The sequence below is a fragment of the Lemur catta genome, chromosome X (assembly GCF_020740605.2).
Source record: "Lemur catta isolate mLemCat1 chromosome X, mLemCat1.pri, whole genome shotgun sequence".
NCBI classification, from domain to species: domain Eukaryota; kingdom Metazoa; phylum Chordata; class Mammalia; order Primates; family Lemuridae; genus Lemur; species Lemur catta.
Window position 1 is genome coordinate 23,826,956 of NC_059155.1, and position 17,503 is coordinate 23,844,458.

A 17,503-nucleotide genomic window follows, 5' to 3' on the forward strand; every position below is an offset into this window, starting at 1 on the left:
GGGGGGGAGGGGATGGAGGTATGACTACATGGTGAGTGACAGGTGCACTGTCTGGAGAGTGGACATGCTTGAGGCTCTGACTCAGGGGGTGGGTGGGACACGGACAATGTATATAGCCTGAGCTTTTGTACCCCCATGAAGAGCTGAAATTAAAAAAAAAAAGAAATGTAATACAGTTGTTTCAAGCACTCATATACCTGGTGATAATTCAATTTTCAGGGCAGATGATAATTATTTGAATTTCTTGATTGGACTTATTTCCCTTAACTCCCATAGGACAAATCTTATTGGGGTAGCAGCAAATCATTCACTAGCAAAATTTAGTAAAGTTATGTAAACTCTGTCAAAAGGAAAGACGAAAGGAGGTTGAAGCAGAAAACGATAGAAGAATAATACAATGGACAAATCACTTTTACATAAACTATCAAGATCTTTGTTCTGTGGTGACTGGACTATGAGGAAGAATACCTGTGGAGTTTTTAAGAACTCAAATGTTTTCCAGTTGCCTCAACAAGGAAAATATGTTGGTTTAGATTAGAAAATGGACCAATTCTATACAATACCACTGCCTGCTACTGTAACCACTGTAACTGGTTGTAGCAATGATCCAGAAGCCACTTGGGTAGTAGGTAGAAAGGAAAGTTTTAGTGACTTTCTCCAATCAATAATGAAGTTATTGAATGGCAGGTATAATTACTGACTTCTCCTCAAAGGCCAAGAGTAAACAGATGGTGATTCTAAACCCACTAATTTTAATAATCAGTACGAAATATATTTCTACATGTAATATCAGGAGATTTATCCAATTATTTCATGGTAAACCAGGACGAGTGTGTTTCTGGACATTATAGCAATTAACTAAAACCTATTTCCACTCCCTGAAGGAGAAAGTGTTGGTTTGGGGACCCTTTATAGAATTCTCATTGGCTTGGGATATCCATATCTCACCTCTATTGCATGTTTACCAAGCAGATCATAATCCCCAACTGGGGAGAGGGGTCCAGTGTTGGAAGCATCAAAATGACATGAAGACCTTCTGGAACTAATCTGGCCTTGACTCTCACTACTATGGCAGTCCCAGAAGCATTTTTAGGAACAATCCCTTACTCCCATGAAATCACTCACATGTGTCAGGGCTAGAAGCCAGGGATTTCCATCTGCTGAGTAGTCAGCACATAATCAGCTCCATGGAAATCTGATTCAGTATCATCCTTCAACAGAGCTTATGTCCACCATCCCAATAGGCATCAAGTTGCTATATGAAGTAATTAACCACTTAGGATATCAAGACACTAGACTTGCACCCTCTGATAAGAGGTACTTGTTCCACTAGAAAGCATTTTTCCGTCAACATCAGAGATTAGAAAGGTGTGCTTTAAATGGTAATCAATAAATGGCATCAATTCCCATTAGGCTTTCAAAGGCCATTCATCCACAGTGCAGACAAAAGGAGGTTCTCTGGGAAGCCGGAAAGATTTATTAGCACAAAGGCTTGAAAGTGTGACCAAATAGTCATTGCCCCCACGCCCAGACCCCATCTCCTATTCATTTTGTGACTTTCTCAAAAACCAAGAAAGTGTCTGCTAGGTCATTCAGTGACGGTTTCATTAAAGAACATCATATTACCAAAGCTGATTTGAATCAACATTCAATTATGAGCAAAGCTATTGCCACATTCTAATTTCTAATGCTCACCAATTCCTAGCCAATGAGTAATTCATATGAAAATGGGGCTGTTTTGAAAATCCGATTAGAGAGGAAGCTGGATATTTCTAGGTATAAGAAAGTGCAAATCATTTTCTAATTCTGGCATGCTACTTTTTTCTTTTCCCCAAATGGTCGCTGGTGACAGCATTAAGGACTCTGTGGGGTAGTTCTTTAGGGCAGCATACAAAGGTTGATGATCTAAGAGTGGAACTATAAGAGCAGCATAGAAAAATCAACTCCTTTAGCCTGCTTGTACTGAAAGTGTTATATAAACCTAACAAAGGGTATGCTTGGTATTCATATAATACAGGGGGGCCCAGCCACTTGGTCTCCAAGCCACTTTTCCTCACTATGTTCTCTACCCCACCTCTCCTTGAACCCAATGGAGCGGAGAAGGCAGGCAGCAAGAGCACATCATCCTTCATTTAGGGACTTGATAGCCACATCCATGTCCCTTCCCCCTTAATCCTCAGTGATCTGAAGGCATCAGGCAATTTTAAAAACAATAACTCCTCCACACATAAACAAACATACATAAAAATTGGGGATATCTGATGGCATGCCTTCTGAACTTTAGAGGATGAAACAAGATCACATGCAACATTTACAAATATAATATGAGCTCATTTCTTCCCATTCTCACACTGTACCAAATACCACAGGGACCAAATAGTAATGCCATAAGGCAGCCTGGGGCCAGCCCTGTAGTTCTTCCACTAAGAGAGAGAAATAAATAAAATAAAATTCTTTTCTAATTGCCCTGCAGACATTTTTACTTGTCCTGAGTAAGGCTGCCATTAAAATGATGATATTTTAAAATGATTCCTTTGTTTAGCTCATTTTCTGAGCTTTCCCTAGCTATCATCTCACAATCACATGAAGTCAGCGGCACAGAGGGGCCTGTTCCATCAGGCAAGGCAGGGAGCAAAATGCACACAGCTGGAAGAGACATGTGGAATATCATTGTCAACCCTGTTGACTTGAAAACCGACTTCCTTAGACAACAGCTCCAAAACTAAATATCCCAACCATAGGTGTAGGCACATGTGCTAAAAAACAAGTCGACAGCTTTATTGTTGTTGCCCAGAGAAATGCCACTATGATTTGGAAAGCTGCACTGAAACAATCATTCTCCACTAGGTTTTGGAAATTTAACCTGATACAGACTCATGTTAAAAAGTAGCACTGGGAGAAAAAGCAATTCTAAAAATCTCTCTGCCTGTGGACCCCTTAGACATATTAGAAAACAACTAGGATGCTGCATTTCTTTTCCAGATACTTGGCCATATCCCCATTGCAGATAGTTGGGGAGATAAAAGGAGATTTTTTTAATGAATGTTTACTGCTAATTTAAACCCCTTTAAGAAAGTAAATACAGGTTGGCAGGGAAGCAAAAAAAAATTAAAAATTAAGAATAAAAAATAAATAAATAAATTTAAAAAGCAAGCAAATATAAAAGGAGAGGCGTAGGGAGAATGGTGAGTTGCCCCAGTGCCGTAGACAAGACAGAAGAATGGAACTTTATCAGGAGGCCACTGAGGAGATTATTCTGTCTTCTGAGTTGCAGACATTGTAAGCCCCATGAAGCACAGTTAAATTACTCAGGAAGAATGTTTTGTCTCAACACAAAACTCTTTGACTGTTGTCTCAGTCATTTTAAATTTTATTATTTTTTTTTAATATAGACAGCAAAAGGAAGGGCCCTCCCAAGCTGATTTGGAAAGTAGTCCCTGCTAATAGTATTTAGATTCTGCTTACACATTCACAGTCTCACACACACAAAAAAGAAACATTTTCAACTGGAGTCCACATTTCGTCAACATTTATTGGTTACTTATAATAGGGCTTTTGAAGTATATACAGAAAGGAGAAACACCTTTCCACAAATGCACCTATGCAGAGTATTGTTGACATTTTGACATGATCAAGAAAATTAACCATGAATCTTTAAGCTTTATTACAGCTGAACTATGTACACAACAGACCTCCCTGACTCCTTAACCCATCCCCTCACCTTAGGAAACACATCAAAACTTTCTCACCAAATACTATGATGAATTTGAGATCTTGACAAACAATATACCTGGAAAACCTCAACCAAATTTCATTAGTTTGAAGGCACATGTGATGTGACCAAATGTTTGAAGATACAGCCAAACTATACACTACAGAACACATAACAGCAACAGCAAGAGATGAGTTGACACTAAAAGATAGTAGGTCAGAGACATGGCTGTTTTGATGCTGCCTTATCAAAAAAAAAGTCTTACTTTCCTATGTGATATAATATATTACACAACAAGAGTCATAGGTCAAGACTGAAGGTGAAGTAACAGCCACAGGTGAGGATGATGAGGCCTGGCCAAACAGGCCTCTGGAAGAGGGAAAGATACATTGAGACCACTGTTGGCCTTTCCCATCTCTCAGCAGCCAGGAACCTGTGGTTCCATAAGGTCTTTCTTGAGAGCAAGTCTCAGGCTGGATGGAAAGGACAATCTCCAAGGAAGTAGAGGTTGACCTGACAACTATGCACACAACTGAAAACACACTTCATATCTGCCTCCAAGAGAAAGGAGAAAATGTGACAATGAAGACAGGTTAATAATAATGCCTTAGATTCCATTATTTATTCAGCACTCTTTCAATAACTCTTTTTTTTAGCACATTCTATGTGCCAAGCTCCATGCTAAGCACTGAGGATCCATACACCTCTTTAAACAAAATTACATTCATATCTTTTCATCAGATCACTTGAAAATACCTAGACTGGCTTTTTCACCATATTTGGAAATTATTTTGGGGATAGATTGACTTAACATGTAGGTATCTCAGATAACTAGATGATTATCCCTCCAGAGAAGCTGATGGTGTTTATTTCTATGGAGCTACTTCCCAGAATGGGCCAATCTAGGGGTATGCTTCATGGGGACTAGTAGCAGGGTTAATTAATGATTCTCCATAACCACAACCAGAAGGTCAGCTAGTTGATGAATAAAACAGAAATGGCCTCTACCCTCTAGGAGCTCACAATCTAGTTGGACTGTCAATTTTCAATATATACTCACACATTACCATATTCAATCCACACAACAATCCTGCAGTACAGCCAGAACAAGTATTATTACACCTATTTCATAGAAGAGACAATCAGATGACATTGTGACTTGCTGAACGTCACTCAGCTCAATGGAGAAATGCTGGAATTCATACCCTGATGCTCTGAGTCCAGACTCCACCCCAGTGCCATTCTGACAGCACGTTAAGGCATCTGTATCATCTCCTGGTTGAACTTCATTTTTATTCTTCTTGATGGATCAATCAGAAAAGGAAACCTATACCTACTTTTAAAAGACATTTTTCTGTGCTCTGTCAACTTTAAAAGGGAGCCGAAGTAAGAAGGCAAAGAAAGAGAAGACATCCATAAAGCTAGAGTGAATGCCATCAATGCGGCAAACCCTATTATTACATGGCTTGTTATAGTTTCTGACATGCTATGGGTTATGTCATATATGTGGATAAAACTGGAAAGAAAAAGATGAAAATTATTTCTAGTTACACATCCACTGATGACTTTCTTGTTTTTCTTTGGGCAAGGGATATTTAGTCTCAATTTCTTCATTTATGAAGAATATTCCCTCCTCTATTTTCCTTATGGCGTTGGTGAGAGGCTAATATCCCAAAAATCTCTTTAAAAGTATAAAAGGTTCTACAAATCCCAGGAGACATTAGGAAAAGGTCCCAGCAATACAGCAATTGAAACCTAAAGCCTCTCCAGACGAGGCTCTGTAAGAGATGTGAGGGGTACTTCTCAAAAATGAAATAAGATCATTCTCAGTGGAAGAGATGTGGGTTTTTTTTTCTGGCTTTGCTAGGAGAGAGAAAGCTCATTTATATCCTTCCCCCATCCTCCTGATCCCACTCCTACCCCTAATTATAAAATATTACTACTAACATCATCTCCTTGTCAGTCCTTTAGCCATTCTTTTGTGGCCTGCAGATTCAACAACTTCAACATGCACAATTTAGAGCTGCCCTTGAAGACCATCTAGAAACTTCAAGTGCTTCCAAGGTGGCATGCAGGCCATCTGGCCAAAGTAACCAACCATATGGATTTTATAGCCTATCTCCATTAGTCCTACTGGGTAACCTACTTGCTTATGAGAGCGTTTCACAGCCCGGAAAGCCTAAGGGGATTTAAGTCTCTGTTCTCTTTGAGGCAGCCAACTCTCTCAGACAACATCAGAGTAATTAACATCATGCAGGACACCCAGATCTTTGCAAGAACTCTTAAACTCTCTTGCCTAGAAGAACTCAGCTCAGAATCTCACTTTCTCTTCTTACCTGGCACAGTCAAATCATCTAATAGACTTCCAGTTAAAAGAATGAGGCCCATCTGTTCAATTAGACTTTCTTTGAGTTCACCTGAGAAGCCTGCACAGGTTAATTATTTACAACTCTTCTTTACCACCATGCAGAAGCCTAAAAACTTAAAGATCAAGTAAAATTTCAACTTACCGAAACTCCACTAAAAAAAATGATTAACTGGAATGCTTGTTTGCACTCCACTTTTGATAGGAAAAGACAACTCACACTAACAAAACGTTGATATGAATTTTTTTTTCAAAAAAAGGTAATGTCCTGCAGTCAGATTCATTCCAGTCTTTAACATCTTCTATGATACATTTTTAATGAGAGAGTAAATAAATACCGTAGCAATTTAGGCATCAGGGATATGGTATGGGAAGCATGACAGAATCCTTACCTTCAAGGAGTTTGTATTCTGTTGGAAGGAGACAAACAATAAACACATAAACAAGTAGATGCATATGATAATTTCAGGTACTGATAAGTGCTTTAGACTGTTTAAACCGGGAACTTGGGAGTGGAGAGAGGGTTCAGGAAAAGCCTCTTTAAGGAGGTAACATTAGATTAGAGACCTGAATGATAAGAAGAGGTAGCCATGTGAAAATCTGATGGAAGAGTGTTCCAAGCAGAAGAAATGATAGGTGCAAAGGTCCTGGGGCAGGTACAATCCTGGAATGTTTAAAGGACAGGAAGAAAATCAGTGTGGCTAAAGAATGGAAGCCCACAGTAGAGTTACGGTGATGGAGATTGTGTAAAGTGATCAGATTAGGATATATTTTGTAAGTAAAGTCACAGAATTTGCTGATGAATGAGAATTATGAGTAAAAGGGAAGAGCCAAGAATGACTCTCAGATTTTTGGTCTACATCCCTTTTCAGTGATCACTAACCAAATCTCTAAGTCCTACATTCTTTAAATGATCCAAGGATACTTGTTAAACTGTGGTAATGAGGACTGAAAAGACACTAGGACACTAGTTAGGAAATTTTCCAAAGTGTTGAAGAATGTTACCTGTCTGAAGAGAAGGTTGTCTCTGCTATAACTTTTTTAAACAGCTCTATTAAGATATAATTCACATAGCATACAATTCACCCACTTAAAGTATGCAATACGATGGCTTTTGGTATATGACATTATTAATTTTTTAAAATCATGATAAAATATGTAAAACAAAATTTGCCATTTTACCCATTTTTAAATATACAATTTAGTGGCATTAATTACATTCACAATGTTATGCAACCATCATCACTATTTCCTAAACATTTTTATCACCACAATTAGAAACTCTATAATCATTCATCAATAACTTCCCGTTCCTCTCAGCCCCTGGTCACTTCTAATCTACTTCCTGTCTCTATGCATCTGCCTATTTAGGTACCTCATATAAATGGAATGATACAATATATGTCCTTTTGTGCCTGGCATATTTCACTTAGCACAATATCTTCAGGTTTCATTCGTGTTATGGCATGTGTCAGATCTTCATTCTTTTTTATAGCTGAATAATATTCCATTGTATGTATATACCACATTTTGTTTATCCATTCATCTGTTGATGGTCACATGGGATGTTTTCACCTTTTGGCTATTTGTGAATAATACTGCTATGAACACTGATAAACAAACATCTGTTTGAATCCTTGCTTTCAATTTTTTGGATATATACCTAGGAGTGAAATTACTGGATCATATGTCAATTATATGTTTCTCTGGTATAATTTTTTAAAGTCTATTTTGAAACAAAATAGATGAGGGCATCTTCTGTTCTGTCTTCTTCCCATTCCTGCCTAAATAATCCCAATCGTCTCTGAGACAATAGATATTTCTGCTTCGGTAGGAAAAGGGTCTCTAGATGACAGAAAGAGAGGCCAGAATTTTAGTTAATATCACAAAGTTTCATGTTGATACATGACTGAAGTTGAGGAGGAGGTATGTGTGTGTGTGTGTCAAAACAGATCTGAAGTCTTGTCTACACCACACATTTGTACAGAGTCCTGGATATTTCAGGTAGTAACTCCAGCTTGTAGCAAAAACATAGGATAGCATGCTTCCTCTTTCTGTGTTTGGGTTGCAACTCCAGTGCCTCAGCAGGATTACACTAGCAGGCAATGGTAAAATGAAACCCACCGTCCTCCTGTTCTAAATGGTTTAGACTATTACCTGTCGGAAAGGAGGGGCTTGGATAGAGATGATCATGGCATTTCTTTCCAGTTCTAATTGCAGGCATCTGTCTGTACGCTATCCTCAAAATTGATCTCCTATCTGTACACTCCTTGGTACCCTAATGAAGATGTTCCTGAAGGTGGTTAGCTTCTATGCCTAGAGAAATCTGAATTCCAGAACTGAGTGTTGCTTCCCAAATTTATCAAAATTCTTATGTGTTCACAACCTGATTTATTTGACTCTCAATTTTATTTCCTTTGAGTGTCTGGTCTGGGTTACAGACTATTTCTTCTATCAGCCAGTGACACTGATTTTCCAACCCACTGGGTAAAGAAACCTGTCCTAGACACTCTGGGAATAAATCGGAGACACAATCCATACCCCTGAGTCCAGTATGCAGACAATAAAGGAGTCAGGTGAGTTCATTAGTAATGGTTTCTAGAGAAAGGGGCATTTAAAAAATATCTGGAGGTAAAAAAAAAAAAAAAAGAATCCAAAAACAGTTCAAGGAGGATATGAGAATATATTTGTGACCAAAAAAAAAAAGAAAAATAAGACCAAGGCTTTATATCATGTTAAACTGTGGCCACTATTGACTGAGGTACTGTTAGTTCTCTCTAGTGCTCACACAAAGATTTGTTTGCATGAAATATATGTATGTTTGGGAAAGAGGGAATTTAGGAGGGATTAAAACAACTCATTTCTGAGGAAAAATTATTGCTTTGGAACAATTGTATCAGACTAGAAATCAATGTATAGACTGTCAAGGGTAAATTGGAAATCATTGCTCAAGACAGAGATGCTCTGAACACTGTCTTATTTCTAATTTTATAGTTCACATTTTTATGTGAATATGAGGTTTATTAGAAAGCTACTCTCCAAAGAATACTTTACTTTCTTTTAAATGAGTTTGAGGAGCCAATATGGGAAAGTAAAATCAATCTGTGCTTTTGGCAAATGATATCAAATGAAAGAAGATTTCATAGCAAATTTTTCATATGTAAAAACAACCCCATTACATTAGACATTGTTTCAGACAAAATGAATAACTCCTTTCTTGAATGTGGTAGTATGAATGAACTAGTCATAAAGAGAGTCAAATTAAAGCCCCTTTGCAAAGAACTTTGAAGTTTGATTTCCAAATGTTTGTATCCTGCCACTTTCCTCCAAACAGACAGGCAGGCAGACAGACACACACACATAATGTACAATTGAGGTACTTATGATTAGCATGTTATTAAAGTTTATCATATATGAAAGTAACAGGGAGTAAACTGTCCCAACAACCAGACCCTGAAGAACACTTTGCTCCATTTTCTCAGCCTAGAGTTTCAGCCAATTGCACAAACAGGCAGATTGGGAATACCATGGTCAATAATTGAGGATAAATATAAATAAATTCTAGGAGGCTTGGATAAATTCATGCAATGTAGATCCATAGAAAGTTGTTAAAGGTGGCTGGGCATGTTGGCTCACGCCTGTAATCCTAGCACTCTGGGAGGCCGAGGCAGGAGGATTGCTTGAGCTCAGGAGTTCAAGACCAGCCTCAGCAAGAGCAAGAGCCATCTCTATAAAAAATAGAAAAATTAGCCGGGCATGGTGGTGCATGCCTGTAGTCCCAGCTACTTGGGAGGCTGAGGCAGGAGGATCGCTTGAGCACAGGAGTTTGAGGTTGCAGTGAGCTATGATGATGCCACTACATTCTACTGGCCTGGGTGACAGAGTGAGACTGTCTCAAAAGAGAAAAAGTTGTTAAAGGTAAGGGACAGGTGCTTGAAAGATAACTCCAGTTTTAGAGTTGACATCCAGAGGACAACCATGGCTCCTTATAGTTTATTGTTGATCTCATCTTAAAACATTCCTATCTGGAACTGCCCAAAGAACTGACCTACAAGGACTGGCCTACAGTTTTTTACAGGACTGTTTCTCACCACAATTGTTTCTCAACTCACAAGAATTGAGACTATTTAGCCTGAAAAAAAAAATATGTAGCAGCTGAATATATTAGAATTGTGTTTAAATATTTGAAAGGTAGATATTTTAAAGATGGATTGGACTTGTTCTGTGGGGCCCTAAGTAACAGAACAAAAATCAAAGAGTGGATATTACAGGGATATAGATTTTAGGTCAATGTAAAAAGAACATTCTAATAGAGCAACAAAAAGATAGAATAGGCTGTCTTCATAGATAGTGAGCTGTTCATCATTGCAGGGATTTAAGAATAGGCCACTTGTCAGAGATGTTGAATAGGGTACTCAATAATCTGATGAATGACTGCCTTCGACCAGTGTTTTCCAACACTGGTTGCATATAAAATCATTTAGGGAACTTTTTTCATACACAGACTATCAGGTCTCATGCTCCATTTCAAGATGCTGATTCCATGGGTTCTAATAATCAGTGTTTTTAAACCAGCTCCTTGAGTGATCCCAACACAGGTAATCAGGAGCCACCCTTTGAGAAACATTGGACTATACAACATATAAGAGAATTTTTACTTTGCTTTTTTTCTTATGCAAAGGATGCAAGGAAGAGGCTGGGGGTTGGGCCTGTGGGGCAGAAGAAGCCTCAGTAGAAGTAGCTGAGGTCTGCTGGCATGAAGTGGTGTCTTAAGAGTAATCGCAGCTGACTGGCTGAGTTGGAGCCTCCTCCTCTGAGTACTCCTGTAAGAGAGGGAGGGAAAGGGAAAATCTTTCCTCTGATCAACAGAGACCAGTGGGAGATGATTGTTGTGAGGGCTGGAATCTGCCGTTGAGTTGACACTGGTGCATTAATGCTTCTCCAAAGCTTTAGGGATTCCCCAAGTGCAGGTCTCTATAGGGAAGCTCAAGCAATGGTATCCGGCTGGAGACTATGAATAATAAAACTCCCTGAAAACTAAAAGTAGAAGAAAAATGAAATTGCAGGGGAATAATGGCCAGAGGCCTCAAAATGTTTAAAATCCTGACCTATGATCCACATTGCACCCTTCCTTTTCCATTGTCCATTTACTGGAAGGGTCTTGAGTGACCACACTGTTGTATTTATGTCTTTATGGACCCTTCAGAGAACACCATGATTCCTATCATAGAGGACTGCAGGTGGCCAGGTCCAAGTGCTGGTTATCAGTGGAGATTTTCAATCAGTATGACCTAGGTAAAGGCTGTAGGTAAAAGGAATTTCTTAGAACAAAATGGGACAGAAGTCGAAGGAAGACCAGGAGCCTGGAAAGTCCTACCCTTTAGAGAGATGCTTTCTCCTACTTTCCTTTAACTGACCCTTACTTCCATTTCTCTCTCCTTCCTTTACCTGCTGGGTCTTGGGTGGTCAGGGCTATTATGTTAGTGTTTGTACAAAGGCTTCAGGGAATGTCACACCTCAAATATCCCTACCTGGAAGAATTTAGGTGAATATCCCTAGATGCTAGTCAGCATGGGAAAATGAAAGGCATAGAACTTGGAAAAAAGTAGGGGTCCAAGCAATTTCATAAAAAGAATAAAGAAAATGGGACAGAGGAGCAGACTGGTCAGGAGCTTGGCAGTTCTGCCAGCATGAAGAAACCCTCCCACCAGCCCTCCCCCTGTCTCTTTCCCTGTCCAACCTGCAGGGTCTCTGGTGGGCAGGGTCTCTGTGTTGATGTTCTTACGGAGGCTTCAGGGAGTCCCAAGCTTCCAAATTCCCCAGTCTAGAGGACAGTAGGTGGACAAAAAGAAAAGCTGGCCTTTACAAGGGGAAGTTCAGGTATTAAAGTATGGTTGGAAGCTATGGGCAAGAGAAATGTCCTTAAAAATGAAAAGGAACAGAATGAGAAATTGCACTAAGAGCTTTGAACTCTTGGCCATTAGCCAAAGCTTTTTCCTACTATCACGTTACCCCCCCCTTTCCTCTCTCTTTGTCCTTTTATGGGCCTTTTATGATAAGGCAACTCGACTGTGTTACTGCTACAGGGAGCCTCATGCCTCCAAGTTCCCAGCCTAGAGGACTATAACTGGGTAGATAATGAACTTGGTTGCCAGGAAGAGCTCAAAATGAGGAGGATGCAAATGCTATCAGGAAGAGGAACAGATTTTAAAACTGGTACAGAAGGAAAAGACGGGTCAGAGCCTGGAAATTCCTGCCCTATAGCCAGAAGCAGTTTCCTAAAGCACCACTCCCTATTCCTTACTCCATTTCCCTTTGCCTATTTGACCTACTGCATGTGGGCATCAGGCAACCAATGCAGTTGCATTCTTTTCTCACAGAGCCACTAGGGAGACCAGGGGGCCAAGCTTCCCCACATAGAAGACTTCTGGGTGGACAATTGCCCGAATGGCAAGGTAAAGCCTCCTGGGAGTAAGTAGAGGTGACTGGTGAGGGGATTATGAGCTTGAACCCCTCTTTTTAGTATCCCTACCAGGGAGTGTTACTGAGGGCATATCTTTCAGAAAAGAGTGGTAGACTGAAGTGCTGGTTCTTAGGCCTTAAAGGAAACAGTGAGATTGCTGGAACCCTTTCTCCCTCTCTCCCTTTTGTTAATTATACATTGATGTTGCCATTTTAACCTTCTATGGACAAACAGAAGTGTGATTATCAAAGGCTCCCATCCGTGGAGTGGGCATGGGGTGTCTATTGAATATGGGCACCAGGTAGTGGTAGGAGCATTCGGACTCTCAAGCAGGAGAGACATGCTTTCCAGCCCAGAGGCCCCATTGCCCAGCCTTCATCCACATCAGCGGTCGGGGGGGGGGGGCAGTTGATCAATTTTCTAATCAGTGCAGCCTTTGTTGATTAAGACTAAGCTGTGGACATTGTTATGCTTCATACAGGGTTAAGCTTGGAATTGTTAACAAGGTGGATAGAGTATTCCCACCACAAAGTATTTGTATATCTGATGGATTCTTAAGAGGAACTATTCCTTTTTTCTAACTTCCTTTGGAGGTGCCATCATCTCCCAAACAAAAGTATAGATCCCAACTACTACGGAAAAGAGACCTCTACCCTCCCCCTTGCTAAAGAGTAATTTCTCTCTCTTTCATAGAGACTGGATCAGTTTTTGTAAGGCTAGGGTCCAATTTTTTTCCACTCTATTCTACTGGGCTACCTCTTTTGGCCCTTGGCACTTTGAGGGTGCAGCACAGTATCCATTGTATCACGACCTCCCCTTTTGAAGCACTTTGTACTGGCTTTTTACTTTTTTTATCTTCCCCAGAAATATCTGGGCTTGCCCTTCTGCTAGTCCAAAGAGTAACAAGGACTAGTTAGAAACATGTTGTCTTTATGGCTTTCCCTTTCTTCCAAAACCCTTGGCAATACAACACAGCTGGACCCTACCTTAAGTAAGCCATATATCAGAAAATTCACAACTGATAAAAGTAATAAATAGTAATTACTCACATTAAAAACATATTCTTCCCTAGAAAACAGAGATCCCTTAGCACATTTTGGTGTTTATAGATCATTAACCACTTGTCAAAGAAAACTAGGAGGAGGGCTTTCAGAAATAAACATAAAACAGCCCATACATCAATAGAGAAATAAAATTTGATTTTCAAAAATAAATCTAATTTTTGGCACAGCTTTTTCTAGGAATTCATCTGTTACATAATGGAGGGCAAACTCTTATCTAGGCAAAGCAGCACAAACCAGAGAAAGGAAAGTTCAAAGGTGTTGGAAAACTTACTTGCTGAAGTTAAGTCAAACTATATAGGTATGGTTACATCATTCTGGAAGCATGGTAGTTAATCTTGGAGTCTCCTTTACACACACTGTTCATTTTTTCAATACTTTTGGATCCATGTCTTCCTAATGCTATACTATATATTCAGCATGTGCCATGTCGCTAAGACTAAAACAATGAGAAACTTAAAAGTTCTGCATTCCTTGATTTTGAGTTTAAATTTGTAACCTTAATGTTGCATTAATGGCCTATTTTGCATATCTGTTTGATTGTACCATCTTAAAGATTCATTTAAACCTGGGGAGGACAGCATGACTCCTACCTGCTTCTCATTAATAACATACTTTTCAGCAAGTAGATAATGAATGACCTGAATAGAAATCAGTAGAAATGCAGATTGCCATCAGGTGGAGAATAGGGGAGGCATTCCACTTTCTTCACAACACTAACAAGCAGTTTCGAAACCAAAGGTAGAGAAAGCAAGCCTCAAAGAGAGATGACTGTCTAGGAAGGGTCTTAATAAAATATTCTGTTGTCTTTACATATCAGACTATGAAGGAAAAGTCATCCTAATGGAAATTAATTTTTGCATGTGACTTTAAAAATCTTGGGTTAATTATAATAGAACTAAGTCATTTGTGGTGAAAAAGCCAAATAACTCTTAGCTACAGATTATCCTAATGAGTCCTGAAAAACATACAAGTCTGCATAAGCATTCTTTACTTTGTTAACTACTGTTAGTGGCACACTGGTAGGGATAGGGGATGGGAGGTAGTGGACAATAAGCATTCTAGTTGACAATGATCTGCCATTGATTGACCAGAGTTGGAATAAGAGACAAACAGGAGAGTCTTAAAGGACAAATACATAACTTTAAAAAAAAAAAAGTACTATTGGCCTTCTCCCATTTTCTGGAATAACAAAAGATAATCTTGCCCTTGCTAAGATATAGGGGGCCTGTTTTTCTTTGGTAATAAGGTGCTGGCACAGAAACAGGGCCTTACGGGAAATGCATTTCAAACCAATGACTGCTAATAAATTATCACACAGGCCACAGGTTTCACAGGTATTAGAAAATACATGAGATTTGGAAATGCAAACTGGGCTTTCAGTTTCCCTCTACTCTTCTAAGTTCTTTAGAATTCAACATGGCTTCCTCCTACAGTTTGACTATTAATCATTACTGAATAGAGGTGATAACCGTTTCTATCAGAAACTCAAGTCAAACGAAATAATGATGTGATTAAGTTTACAGGGTTTTCAGACTTCGGTTTTGTTTCTGTTCAATAGTAGCAGTAAATACACAAGACTAAATATAAAACAACCTAGTTTTCTAGTTGAGTCTTAAAAAAAAAAAACTTTGCTTCAGTTCATGCTTCTGTTTTTTTGTTTTCTAATGGGGTTTGACATGCAAATATGCAATTTTGCAGCATTCATTTCAGTTTGGGGCTTTTGGTACAGCTTGGTTCAAGTCCCTGGTCACTGTATGACAGCAACCAAGCCGAATGGCTGTAACATTCAATCTGCTTAATTCCCCAGATCTCACCTCCACAGGAAATGCTGGTTCCCATCCCTCCTTTAGTGACTCAGAAAAGGCCAATTTATTGTTGTGACCTTAATGTTACTGTAACACAGTTTGAAAATGCAACGCAAAGGCATTTGGAATGAGTACCTGACAAAGTTATTTGGAATTTTTGGAGAAAATCGTCTCTGGAGATTCTAGCACTTTCAATCTTGATTATACCCATTTCTTCAATCCATCTATCAGAGCTGATACAGGGGAATAACTACTTTTAAAACTGGGGAAAATTGTGAGTATTGTCACCTGGCTGCTTACCCCTGTTTTAATTCTTCTCTTGGAAAGGAGAGTCAGAGAGAGAATGCCCAAACAACTTAATGTAGCAACTCACAAAGCCAAAAAAAAAAAAAAAAGAAAATCAGGCTGAGTGGAAATGTAAGGAGCATTCTCTGTTTTTTTATCCACAAATATTTACTTGTTATCTGTTCTTTTGAAAGAAAGTATGGTTCTTGGATAGGAGTAACAAGAATAATATTCTTTCTTATCACACCTTGAGCCAGGAGTTCATTTATTTTCAATTTTACACAAATAGGGTAAATTTAAAAGAAACAGTTTGTGCATGCACCTAAGGAATTTTTGCCCAAGCAAATAATACAGCTTACCTTTCTCTAGAGAGACCTTCCATAAACACAGGCTGGGTAAGCTATTCCAGAGCTACAGATCAGCTCTGAATACAGAAGTTATGCCCTCTCCTCCCCTTCCAGAGCATTGGTGATTAGGTGGCTTCTCCACAGCGCTCATGCTGGCCAACGCAGAAAAAAGATAGCTTGGAATGAGGGCCTGAGCATGAAGGTTGGGGGTGTCAAGAAGTCTGTTGATTTGTGTTTGAGTGTGGACAACAGATTAAGGAGCTATTTGACTACTTCTCTAAATGAAATAACAGCAAATTAGTAGTTTCATTTGCCATTTTGCATATGGAGACCATTGCCTTTACCCCAATGGTGCAGATTAGTAACACCTAATCATTTCCTGAAGTTAACCCACTTGCTACACTTTCCAGAAGGTTCTGTAACTTAAGCTTCCATACCACACAGTTTGTGCCAGGACATGCCAATGCCAGAAAATCAATTTTCCTGTAGCTTTCACAGTCAGTGTGTTTGCCAGACAAAAACCCCAGCCAGCTACTTTTTTAAAAATCAGCATAGCACCTTTAGAAATAATACTTAACAGAGTGCTCCTAACACAGCAAGGAAGAAAAGACTTAAATCTAAACCCAACTGTTCAAAATTGAGAGCTATAGGAGAAGGTGAAATGTGATATTGAAACTGAACATTTTAGTGGCCCCATTTGGCCTTGTAAGGTATTTTCTGCCAAGCATCTAGTGAGTTAGCTTTGATTCTAACCTGTGCCTCAGTAGGACTGACAGCACTTAACCTATCACCATCCTTCCTGCCACCCACATGTGCCCATGCCCTCACGTGCCCCCTGACTTATCAGGGTGGCAGTCCACCTTGCCTGCCCTCCCCAAGACCTTTCTTGATTCCCCTTCCCTCTGGTATTCTTCTGGCATGCATTCTCAATCATACAGAGGTGGTGGATATGGGTTATGTTACCCTGTCATTTGCCCTGAGGGCATAATCTGTTTTATTGAAGACTTACTACATGACAGGCACTGCGCTGGGTGCTTTATATGAATTATCTCATTTAGTACTCTATCTCCATTTCAAAGATAATCATTAGGGACTTGTCCAAGTCAAGCAGAAGGCATGATCTCTAATGGTAGCATTTAGGGCCTTGTGACAGGCTAGTGGCTTACTATATTGGTGCCTTTTATTATACCTCTAAGCAGGTTGCACAGGCTTCAAAGCTGGACCAAGGAAAGAGATCAAGGCTATATAAAATCACGTAAAACAATGAGTCAAAGAAATAAACCTCACTCAATTCACTGACATTTTGGTCAATGTAGTCATTAGCAATTCCTCCACTGGGAGGCAGTATGGAGTAGTAGAAAAAGCACAGGTTTGGGAAGCCAACAGACCTATATTTGAATACTAATTTTGTCACTTCACATCTATGCAACCTTGGAATGATCACTTTACCTCTCTAAGCTCT

At 39.4% G+C, this 17,503-nt stretch overlaps 1 protein-coding gene across 1 annotated transcript in view; it reads left to right on the plus strand.

Moving 5' to 3' along the window:
* Positions 1 to 17,503, plus strand: part of GRIA3 (glutamate ionotropic receptor AMPA type subunit 3) — a 274,784-nt gene that overhangs the window by 218,882 nt on the left and 38,399 nt on the right. The gene's annotated exons all lie outside the window — the stretch shown is intronic.